The sequence below is a fragment of the Bubalus kerabau genome, chromosome 6 (genome assembly GCF_029407905.1).
Source record: "Bubalus kerabau isolate K-KA32 ecotype Philippines breed swamp buffalo chromosome 6, PCC_UOA_SB_1v2, whole genome shotgun sequence".
Taxonomy (NCBI): domain Eukaryota; kingdom Metazoa; phylum Chordata; class Mammalia; order Artiodactyla; family Bovidae; genus Bubalus; species Bubalus kerabau.
In genome coordinates this window covers 49,375,964-49,388,813 of record NC_073629.1, presented here as the reverse complement: position 1 = coordinate 49,388,813, position 12,850 = coordinate 49,375,964, and the positions used below count along the sequence as shown (strand labels likewise).

Here is a 12,850-nt window from a genome sequence, read left to right as displayed (position 1 = left end):
TCCCAGGGATGGGGGAGCCTGGTGGGCTGCCATCTATGGGGTCGCACAGAGTCGGACACGAATGAAGTGACTTAGCAGCAGAAGGCACATAATAGGCACTTGATAAACATTTGTCAAATGAATGAATTTGTCCAAGGCCACAAAGCTAATAAACCGCAGAGTAGAGACTTGAATCCATGTCTGTTAGAAAAGCCCATAGTTTTCTAAAATTTCCCCTTCAGTGCTTCTTGTAGAGTGTTCTGTTTCTAGGCTTCAGCTCACTTGAGCTTTAGCATGGCTGCCAGGAAACTGCAAACAAAGGCTAGTGTAGGCATTAACGGCCTTAAAAACAAATCTGCCTAAGAATTTGGCTGACAATCTGTCTATAATGTGACCATGGACAAATTCAGTCCGTCTGCCTGCTGCACCTGGGCTATTACTGACTGAGCCCATGGGTACATGAAGAGGGGCCCCAGGGACAAGAACAGCAGTGGAGGGGCACCAGCAGTGCCTGTAACAGACTGGGCAGGAGAGAGGAGGGCAGCCAGGCAGGAAGCAGGACGTGCACAAAAGGGGTGGGACAAGGGCCTGGGGGCCAAGACAAGGAAGGCCCCAGGGACTGAGCAGGGGATGGCGGGTGGGGGATGGGGAGAGAGCAGGGGAAGGAAAAGTGAACAGAAAAATCCCAGAAAAAGAACAAAAGGCAGCAGAGACGGGAAATAAAAACATGTTCAAACAAAGAGTATAAAGCGGAGACAGATAAAAGAACAGGAGTAAATCACTTGCTATGAAAAGAGCCACAAACTGATTTTCCATTCCATGTCAAGATGATGAAAAGTGAGGGCTGTCCTGTGTGCCAGCAGCCTTCAGGAACTAAGAAATAAAACAGCCAGGTTGAAAATAGTTTGGGGAGCCAGAGGATGACAAGATTCCTCCTGCAGGCAGAAGTGAAATGAAAGGAATGCCAGCATCTTCTCTCCCTTCTCCCCACCGATCCCCACTCTGGTCACAAAGGAGGGGGAGCTGCTTGGCTGGCAACCACGGATGAGCTCAGCAGGGACCCTGTTCTGACTGAGCTAATAGAGTTAGTTTTTAAGAGAATCTGGTGGAACTCAGGATCGTGTGTTCACAAACACCATATAAAAAAAACAGGGTCATCGCTGCCTTTCAAGCAGTTTTTTTCAGTCTGTTTAAAGGCCGGGTTTCGCCTTTTTTTCCCCTCACTAGAACAGCACACAAAGACTCCTCTGACACACTGCATCCACGGCAGATGAAAGTGCTTAAGTGTGAGTGAAAGCAACAATGTTCAGAGTGACATTTACTAGCTGCAAACAGTGAAATCAGAGCGCTCCAGTTCATGGAGATTAAATGTCAGGCTTTAAACATTTAGCAGAGTATTAGCTATGGAAGTTTTTAAAATGCAGGATTTGGTCTTACACTGCAAGCAGCACTTAAAGGGTTTTTAAAGCAAAGAGTTGAGTCATAAGCTGAATAAGAATATACACTTTGTACTGAAGGTGGGACAGGCGCAGGACAGTCACGGGGTTGGGCTCAGTGCTGCCAGAGGTGGGCGCCGGTCTTCGCTGTTCAGATGAGTAAGAAAAAAGTGACATTCCCCACATTTCACGTTATGGAAACTACAGGTCAAAATCCAAAACACACGAGTTTCTAGGCACATAATTTTCCACAGTGGGCACAGACTTTACAAGCCCAAGGGTTTTTACATTACTGTTTCAGGATGAATGCTTTTTAATACACCTAAAAAAAGTCAGAGCTGAAAACAGATTGCTTTTTTCTTTCAAGAATATTTTCCATGGATAAATTTATGCATGATAAAATTGTCTATAAGTGCCAAATATAACATCCGTTTGAACATGACTAAATAATAAAATCTCCAAATCTGACACTATCAGCAGTCCGTGCTTCCTTCATTCAAAACAGCTGGTAAGTACCTTCTCTATTTTGCTTCTTATGAGGTGCTGGACAGATACAAAGCCAATGAAAATGGTTAACATTTCAAGCTTTGCTCTAAACACTTTGTAAGCAGTATATTATCCCCATTTTACAGATAAGACAAACTGGGGCTTCCAGAGGTGAAGGGCTTTGTTCAAGACCACAGGACTGCTAAGTCATGCAGGATTCACTCTAGCCCTTGACTCTAAAGCCTGAGCAATTAACTTCTACTCAAGGAACTCTTAGTCCGACAGGCACATGAACAAAGTTTAACACAAGAAATGATACAACAAAGATATCAACAGAGACAGGGAGTGGGTAATTCTGTCTGAGATCTGGGACCAGAGGAGGAGACATTTCAGCTGAGTCTCCATGTATGAGTAGGAATTTTTCAAGTTGAAAAAGGTAACAGTTACTCTAGGCATAAGGAGCTACATTAAGATCATGGCATCTGGTCCCATCACTTCATGACAAATAGATGGGGAAACAATGGAAACAGTGACAGACTATTTTCTTGGGCTCCAAAATCACTGTGGATGGTGACTGCAGCCATGAAATTAAAAGACACTTGCTCTTTGGAAGAAAAGCTATGACAAACCTAGGTAGCAGTATTAAAAATCAGAAATATTACTTTGCTGACAAAAGCCTATATAGTCAAAGCTATGCTTTTTCCAGTAGTCATGTATGGATGTGAGAGCTGGACAATAAAAGAGGCTGAGCGCCGAAGAATTGATGCTTTCAAACTGTGGTGCTGGAGAAGACTCTTGATAGTTTCTTGGACTGTTAGGAGATCAAACCAGTCAATCCTAAAGAAAATCAGTCCTGAATATTCATTGGAAGGACTGATGCTGAAGCTGAAGCTCCAACACTCTAGTCATCTGATGAGAAGAGCTGACTCACTGGAAAAGATCCTGATGCTGGGAAACATTGAAGGCAGGAGGAGAAGGGGACGACAGAGGATGAGATGGTTGGATGGCATCATTGATGCCTCAATGGACGCGAGTTTGAGCAAGCTCTGGGAGATGGTGAAAGACAGGGAAGCCTGGCATGCTACAGTCCATGGGGTCGCAAAGAGTGGGACACGACTGAGAGACTGAACAACAATGGGGCTACCCTACTCCGAAATGGAAGGCTTGGCATGCCAATGAAATGCTTAGAGTTCCTGAGCATTTGAAGGATGGTGATTGTGGAGGCCAGAAAAAAGGGTATTATAATAGAAGAAGATATAAGGGAGGTTGGAGCAGGGGAAACAGAGGGTCCCTGAGTTAGGACAGGCAGAAGTGATGGTCTATGACCCACCAGATGTGCACAGTGAGGGAGGCGAATCCGCAGTGGCTAGCTTTTTGGATAACTGTAAAGACTGAGAATGAAGAAGGTTAGGAAAGATTGAGGAGCGAGGCTAGAGAAGAGGAAGATGATTCCTTGTTCAGTTTCAGAAAAGCTGAGCCACAGCTACCTGAGGGACATGTGGGCATCCTCTCTACTACATTCTCTACTTTAATAAACACTGAGAGCCTCTTGTACCAGGTACTGTGCATGCTAAGTCGCTTCAGTTGTGTCCAACTCCTTGAGACCCATGGACTGTAGCCCGCCAGGCTCCTCTGTCCATTGGATTCTCCAGGCAAGAATACAGGGAGTGGGTTGCGATGCCCTCCTCCAGGGGATCTTCACGACCCAGGGATCAAACCCATGTCTCATTATGTTTCCTGCATTGGCAGGCAGGTAGGTTCTTTACCACTAGCGCCACCTGGGAAGCCCCACCAGGTACTAAGGAAGTTAAAAAAAGAACAAAACTGAGTCTTGCCTTAGAGTTCATGTACTGTACAGTCTGGCTGTCAATAGTGGTAATGATAAGGGAACGAATAGGGTTGTTTCTGCTTGTTACAGTGACCAAGGGGTGGTACTTGCATTTAGTGGACAACTGCCAATGATACAGATATTCTGCAATATTTGGGTCTGTTTCAGTCAACAAGCCCCTGTCCCCCATCCCATTGGTCATCTGGATGGGTGACAATCCATTTACAATCACCTGAAGGAGAAGGCAATGGCGAGCCACTCCAGTACTCTTGCCTGGAAAATCCCAGGGATGGAGGAGCCTGGAAGGCTGCAATCCATGGGGTCATGAAGAGTAGGACACGACTGAGTGACTTCACTTTCATTTTTCACTTTCATGCACTGGAGAAGGAAATGGCAACCCACTGCAGTGTTCTTGCCTGGAGGAGCCCAGGGATGCGGCAGCCTGGTGGGCTGCCATCTATGGGGTTGCACAGAGTCGGACATGACTGAAGCGACTTAGCAGCAGCAGCAGCAGAACTTAAAACCTAACTCTGTTTTACATACAAAAACAAAACTTTTTACATATTTTATATATACACTGAAATCTTATAAGTAGAATTACCAAGGAAACTGAAGGAAGACTGTCATAGATTGTGTTGTCTGGACCTTTGCCAGGAGGACTCATTACTTAAGAAAACTACATCATGAGTTGAGGGAGATGAAAAAGTTTGGAAGATGGAAGGTGGTGGTTACATGACAAAGTGAATGTACTTAATGCCACAGAACTGTACACTTAAAAATGCTTAAAATGATGCATTTTATGTTACACATTTTAAAATAAACAAGTTATAAATTGAAAAGAATTAAAAAAGGAAAGAAAAAGAATACTGTATCATGGGAAGCAAACACATTCCTAGTTTGTTTTTTTTTTGAGTTACTGATGCAATGTGCCTACACCAGCCTGCAGCACAGCTGCCCTAATAGTGCTGCTCCCACATTCCAAATCCATCTACTTTACTGTGTTTCCTGGTATGGTCATTCCTGGAGATTGTGTGAAATATGTAACTTGAATACAATTTGTTTTTCCTTTTAATTGCCCTTAATATGAGGGCTGGAGAATGGCATGGCAACCCACTCCAGTATTCTTGCCTGGAGCATCCCATGGATAGAGGAGCCTGGTGGGCTATACAGTCTATGGGGTCGCAAAGAGTCGGACAGGACTGAGTGACTAAGTGCAATATGAGGGCATTATAGTATATTTTTGGAATTATGTGCTGCACAGGTGGGTTATATTAATTATGAATTTCACATAGTTAAATGTGAAACTGCTGCTAAGTCGCTTCAGTCGTGTCCGACTCTGTGCGACCCCATAGACGGCAGCCCACCAGGCTCCCCCGTCCCTGGGATTCTCCGGGCAAGAACACTGGAGTGGGTTGCCATTTCCTTCTCCGATGCATGAAAGTGAAAAGTGAAAGTGAAGTCGCTCAGTCGTGTCCACTCTTAGCGACCCCACAGACTGCAGCCCACCAGGATCCTCTGTCCATGGGATTTTCCAGGCAAGAGTACTGGAGTGGGGTGCCATTGCCTATATGTATTATATTTTATGTATGTGTGTATATATATATATATAAAATATTAAAGTGCTTCCCTTGTAGCTGAGTCGGTAAAGAATCTGCCTGTAATGCAGGAGACCCAGGTTCAATTCCTGGGTTGGGAAGATCCCCTGGAGAAGGAAATGGCAACACACTCCAGTATTCTTGCCTGGAGAATCCCAGAGACAGAGGAGCCCGGCAGGCTACAGTCCATGGGGTTGCAAGAGTCAGACACAACTCAGCGACTAAATCACCACTATATATATTATAACATATATTTGTTATAATATATAACATGTATTTGTTACAATTTATATATATTATACTTGTTATAGAGAGAATACAATTAGGTTGAAAGAATACAATTAGGTCCGACTCTTTGCAACCCCATGGACTGTACAGTCCATGGAATTCTCCAGGCCAGAATACCGGAGTGGGTAGCCTTTCCCTTCTCCAGGGGATCTTCCCAACTCAGGGATTGAACCCAGGTCTCCCGCACTGCAGGTGGATTCTTTACCAGCTGAGCCACAAGGGAAACCATAAAAAGAATACAATCAGGTTGAAAGTTGAGAATCACTAGTGAGAGACGGACAAGTATAAACAGAATTAAAGCACAAGCGAAAGCATGGCAGTACTTCAGAGAGGTAAGAGTACAAAGGGAGAACAAGGGGAAGAGATGCTACTGGCCATGGGCGGCCTGGGAAGGCCCACGGTGTAGGTCTGATGTGAGCAGGCACTGACTGACAGCCTCTGTGAGAATAATTTCAGAGATGTGGGGCTTGGTATCTGTCTCCAGTGATATCCATTCCTTTTGATATGCCTTCGATTTTTATCAAGTTCTTTTTGATGATGTTCTTCCTGTATCTCCCCTCAATGACCCTTGTTCTTGGAGGCTCCAGTAGGCAAAGCACGATGAATCCTTAGCCCATCCTTAGCGTCTCTTCCAGAAACTGAAAACTGTGGTCTCTGTAATACTTTCTGGTTAATCTTCTCTTCTTTCGGCTAAATCTCCGTACTTCCTCCAAGTGTTTCTCATATAACTTGGTTTCATATTCCCTTACCATCTGGGCCATTTTCCTTGGAACATGCTCCAATTAGTCAGTGGCCCTTTAGAAGTGTGGTGCCTAGAACTGAATGTGGTTTCCAGCGCTGAAATATATAACTATATTTCCTAATATCCCCCCCAAAAGGGGAAAGTGTTGTTGCTCCACACAGTGAGATCAGGATAGGGGAGGGAACAGGGGAGATCTATCTTAATCCTCAATATATCACCAGTATTGAAAAAATTTTCCTTTCTTTAGTTTAAACAAGTTAAATCTCAGTTTTTAATAGTCACAAAGAGTGCAGATCTCAGAGCTATTTTTTTCTTCCTAGTTTGTTTTTGTCTTGAGGATTAAATGAAAATGTGGGTTTGGCTAATAAATACTAACATTAATTTTTATTTGCCAATAGCATTTGTTTACCACCCTCCTGTAATCATTTCTTGTCTGCCCATGTCCCAAGTCTATCGAAGATTGGCAAGTATGCCACCCATTCTAGGGGCTTGGCCTGTAAGTTGGAATCAGTATTTCTGCATTAAGCATGGATATGGTGTGTGCAGAAAGCCCCTGCATTCCTGTATGTCTAGTGAATGTCAGCTTGAGACCCACCATGCATAATTCTATCCAGGCTTCTGATTTTTCATCCCATTTTGGTCTGAGAATGAAGCCCTGCAATAACTTGGCTGGCTCTTACCATGCTGTTCCTTGGGACTGAAACAGCACCAGTTCATCTCCTCATTGTAGGTATAAGGACTCTTGAACCCCAGTACACCATCCACTGGTCTGAGTCTTTGGAAGCTATGCAGAACTCTGTAGAAGAACATCACTCTGATAGAAACACTAGCTTCCTATCCACCATGAATGCAAAGACTTCAATGGATTGATCAACAAATAGGGGACTGGTTAGCCTCAGAAATTTAAGCCCTTGATGTCACATCAACTGGCTGCCCATGTCTCAATATGCTTTTGCAGTGGAACAGACCAGCTCAAAGGTAAGCTAGGTGAGGGCTGGGTTATTTGCCTATTTTGTTAGTTGATGTACCCCAAACCCTCAGAACGCTGTTCATACTGCTCAACAGATATTTGCCAAATGAATTAATGAAATGACCTGATGTAGCAGACATCTATCTTTGTTTTGCCCAGTATTCCCTTCTTTTGTGAACTGCTTCTTGATGGTGCTGCCAATAATGAGACTGAACAAGCTAGTAAATGGGGTTATGAGTATGGAGCTTATTAATCTGCATGTCCCTAGCCCCTAGATTCCCTACAGTTTAAGCAGGTATTTGTACTTCTTACGTCTGGAGAATCAAGGCATAGTGTCAGGAGGTTTGATAAATTGAGTGGTACATTTTGCAGGTAGATCATTCAGAGGCTAAACTTGATGTGAATCTCCATCACAAAACCCAAGGCAACAAGATAAAATCTATCTCTAGTGAGAATAAGCTTATGTTTCTAATATTGTTCATCTTTGTAACTAATCAAATACTAGTCTCAGGATATATCTTACACTGAAATTAATTTGGGGTGAAACTTTTTCAAACTTATAACGATGGAAGAAATACAGCTTTTATAAGGTCAGCTATACCATGATAATGCTATTTAAGGTTTCTCAGAAAAAAATAATCTGTGAAACATGGCAAAAATGCATACTGGATTAAAATGACCCAATAAGTGGGGAGTGGGAAGAGAGTGTTATTAACCTGTGAAATATGGAAAAAAATTACATACTGGATTAAAACGACACAGTAAGTGGGGGGCGGGGGGTGGGGGTAGGAAGGAAAGGGATAGTTGAATAAGACGTTTTAAAAACTGTGGTAAAATATACATAACAGGACTTCCCTGTGGTCCAGTACTTAAGAATCTGCCTGCCAATGCAGGGGAGGTGGGTTCAATCACTGGCCTGGGAAGACTCTACATGCTGCGGGGAAACTAAGCCCAAGCGCCACAACTGCTGAAGCCCTCGCACCCTTGAGCCTGTGCTCCACAACAAGAGCAGCCACTGCAACGAGAAGCCCGTGCACCGCAACAGAAGGAGCCTCCACTCGCTGCAACTAGAGAAAGCCTGTGCGCATCAACAAGACCCAGTGTAGCCAAAATTAAATTAATTAAAAAAATTAAAAACTACACATAACATAAAATTTACCCTTAAACCACTTTAAGTATTGTTGTGCAACCTCACCACCCACCGTCTCTAGAACTTTTATATCATACCAAACAGAAACTCTGTACCCAATAAATAATAACTCCCCATATCACCTCCTCCCAACCCCTGGTAATCTCTATTCTACTCTCTATCAGTTTACCTATTCTAGGTACCTCATATAACTATAATGAAAAAATATGTCTTTTTTGGGGTCTGGTTTATTTCATTTAGCATAATGTTTTTCAAATAGATGTTATAGCATATATCAGAATTTCATTTCTTTTTATGGCTGAATAATGATATTCCATATACCACATGGTGTTATGCATTCATCTCTTGAAGGACACTTGTGTTGTTTTCCTCTTTTGACTGTGGCTAGTGTGCTATGGGCTTCAGTGTACAAATAAATCAGTGACTCAATTATCTGAGTCATTTGGGGTTAACCCAGGAGTGAAATTGGTGAATCGTATGGTAATTCTATGCTTAATTTTTTGAGGAACCAATATAAGGCTCTTAAATATAACTTATAAAATAAAATTTATTAATTTAGTAACTATATTCTGCATTAATAAAGCTATTCCCCACATGATACTTCACATATCATTACTGGAGACAGAGAGACTGCTTCAGTGAAAAGAACTGAGGATACATCAATTCCTTGTACTGAAGGAGGAATTTTCAAGTAACTATAGATCCCCGAGAAGGTAAGATATGACAAATAACTGCAACCTGGTAAAGGTCTGTCTAGTCAAGGCTATGGTCTTTTCAGTAGTCATGAATGAATGTGAGAGTTGGACTGTAAAGAAGGCTGAGTGCCGAAGAACTGATGCTTTTGAACTGTGGTGTTGGAGAAGACTCTTGAGAGTCCCTTGGACTGCAAGGAGATCAAACCTGTCAACCTAAAGGATATCAATCCTGAATATTCACTGAAAGGACTGATGCTGAAGCTGACACTCCAATACTCTGGCCACCTGATGCGAAGAGCCGACTCATTGGAAAAGACTGATGCTGGGAAAGACTGAAGGCAGGAGGAGAAAGGGGACAACAGAGGATGAGATGGTTGGACGGTATCACCAATCCAATGGACATGAGTTTCAGCAAGCTCTGGGAGATGGTGGAAGGACAGGGAAGCCTGGCGTGCTGCAGTCCATGGGGTCACACAGAGTCAGACATGACTGAGCAACTGAACAACAACAAAATGTAAACAGGGCTTCTCTGGTGGCTCATTGGCAAAGAATCTGCTTGCCAATGCAGTAGGCAAATGTTCAATCCCTGGGTCAGGAAGATCCCCTGGAGCAGGAAATGGCAACCCACTCTCCAGTATTTTCTAGAAAATTCCATGAACAGAGGAGTTGGGTAGGCTACAGTCCATGGGGTTACAAAAGAGTTGGACATGACTTAGCAACTAAACTAACAACAGAATGTAAACACCAGGATTTTCACAAACATGAAATAAAACCTTTAGAAAACTCAGACTTTCATTTAGAAATAAAGACACAGTGAATCCCACTATGTATCATACAACTGTAATCTCTGTATGCAAAATAATTGACCAGTTTGCTTCTAAAGTGTAAAGGTTATGAAAGACAAGGAAAGACTGAAGAAATGTCACAGATTAGAAGAAACTACTGAGACCTGGTAAATAACTAGGATAGGAACCTCGGATTGGGTCTCAAACAGAAAAAAGTACAGTGATGGAAAAACTGACAACATCCAAATGAAGGCTGCAATTTAATTGTTAATGGTTATTATACCAATGTTAATATCTTGGTTTAGGTAACTGTAGCACAGTTTTAAAAGATTATTAAAACCAGTGAAAGCTGGATAAATGATACACATGAATTCTCTACTATTTTTGCAACTTTTGTGTAAGCCTAAAATGACTGCAAAATAAAAAGCAGTCCATATTTTAAAGAAATTATACCAACTCTCTACACTATCTTTTTCAGAGCATAGAAGTGGAGGGAATACTTCCTAACTCATTCCATGAGTCCAGAATTACCCTAATTCCAAAAACTGACAAAGACATGAGAAGAAAACTATAGATGAATTATAGCTCAGTTGGTAAAGAATCCTCCTGCAATGCAGGAGACCCTGGTTCGATTCCTGGGTCAGGAAGATCCACTGGAGAAGGGATAGGCTACCCACTCCAGTATCCTTGGGCTTCTCTTGTGGCTCAGCTGGTAAAGAATCTGCCTGTGATGTGGGAGACCTAGGTTCGATCCCTGGGCTGGGAAGATCCCCTGGAGAAGGGAAAGGGTACCACTCCAGTATTCCGGCCTGGAGAATTCCATGGACTGTATAGTCCATGGTGTCACAAAGAGTTGGACAAGACTGAGCAACTTTCACTTTCATACACCAATATCTTTCACAAACATAGATGCAAAAATTCTCAACAAAATACTGGCAAATCAAATCCAAGAATGTTTGAAAATAACTATATACTACAATCAAGTGTGATTTATTCCATGTATGCAAGCCAGGTTCAACATTTGAAAATCAATTCATGTAATCTATCACAGCAACAGGATAGAGAAGAAAAATCACATTATCATATTAATAGATGGAGAAAAAAGTATTTGATAAAATCCAAATCAATTCATGATTTAAAAAAAACTCTTATAAACTAGGGATAGAGGGAAATTTCCTCAATTTGATAAAAAAAAATTTATGAAAAGCCTATAGCTAACATCATAGTTACTGGTGAGAAACCAGGAGTTTTTCCACTAATATCAGGAACAAGGAAGGGATGTCCACTTTCATCACTCCTAGCTAATGTGAGATAAGAAAAGGAAATAAAAGGTGTATTAATTGGGACGGAAGGAAGAAATAAAACTGTCTTTGTTTGTAGATGGCATGATCTGAAAGAAATGAACAAAACATTCCCGGAAGTAGTAAGAGATTAGAGCAAGATTATAGGATATAAGGTTAACATACAAAAGTCAATCACTTTTCTATTGAACAATTGAAATTTTCAATTAAAAACACATAACCATTTATATTAGCACCCCAAACCATGAAACACTTAGATATAACTCTAACAAAATATGTATAAGCTCTATATGAGGAAAACTACAAAACTCTGAAAAACAAAATCAAGGAAGAATAAAATATATATTCCATGTTCATGGATAGGAAGACTCCATACTAACAAGATTTAAGTTCTTCCCAACTTGACCTATAGATTCAATACAATCCCACTCAAAATCTCAGCAAATTATTTTGTGGATATTAACAAATTGATTTTAATATTTGTGTGTCCTAAGTCACTTCAGTCATGTCTGACTCTTGGTGACCCTAAGGCCCGCAGCCCGCCAGGCTCTTCGGTCCGTGGGATTCTTAAGGCAAGAATACTGGAGTGGGTTGTCATGCCCTTCTCCAGGGGATCTTCTCCATCCAGGGACCGAACCCATGTCTCTGATGTCTCCTGCTCTGGCACCTTTAATATTTATATGGCGAGGCAAAAGACAGAACAGACAACATAATACTGAAGAACAAAGTTGGACGACTGACACTACCTGACTTCAGTAAGTACTGACTTTGTAATTACTGTAGAGCTACAATATCAAGACAGTGAGATACTGGTGAAAGAACAGACAAGTATAACAAAAGAGCATAACAGAAAGCCAGAAGTAGAACCACATAGTCAACTGACAGTTGACTATATAGAGTGAAGGCAACACAATGGAACAGAGATAGTCTTTTCAACAAATGGTGTTAGAACAACTGGACGTCCATATGCCCAAAAGAAAAAAGATACAGATTCCTTCTTACACAGATCTTATACCCTTCACAAAAAGTAACTCAAAGTAGATCACAGACCTAAACATAACATGCAAACCTACAGAATTCCTAGATGATAACACAGAAAATCTATTAATAGATGACTGTGGGTTTGGTGATGACTTTTTAGATTTAATACCAAAGGCACAATCCACAGAAGAAATAATTGATAATTTGGACTTAGTTAAAATAAAAAATCAATTCTTTAAAAGACTTTATGAATAAAATGAAGACAAATCACAGACTGGGAGAAAATATTTGCAAAAGACATATCAGACAAAGAACTATTATCCAAAATATACAAAGAACTTTTAAAACTCAAAACTGAGAAAACGAACAAATCGACTAAGAAATGGGCCAGATCTTTACCAACACTTCACTAATAGCAAAAAAGCATGTGAAAAGATGCCCCACATCATACATTATTAGAAAAATGCAAATTAAAACAAGATACTAGTACATACCCACTGTTGTTGTTATTCAGTTGCTAAGTCATTTCCAACTTTTTGTGACCTCATCAACTGTAGCCCACTGGGCTCTCTGGCCATCAGATTCTCTGGGCAAGAATACTGGATTGGGTTGCC

The 12,850-nt window shown here is 41.5% G+C and overlaps 1 protein-coding gene and 1 non-coding gene across 2 annotated transcripts in view; one reads left to right on the top strand and one right to left on the bottom strand.

Annotated features, from left to right (window-relative positions):
- Positions 1 to 12,850, bottom strand: part of ALG14 (ALG14 UDP-N-acetylglucosaminyltransferase subunit) — a 95,693-nt gene that overhangs the window by 21,403 nt on the left and 61,440 nt on the right. The gene's annotated exons all lie outside the window — the stretch shown is intronic.
- Positions 5,354 to 5,425, top strand: TRNAY-GUA (transfer RNA tyrosine (anticodon GUA)). The gene has a single exon. It is a non-coding gene; the product is annotated as a tRNA-Tyr (tRNA).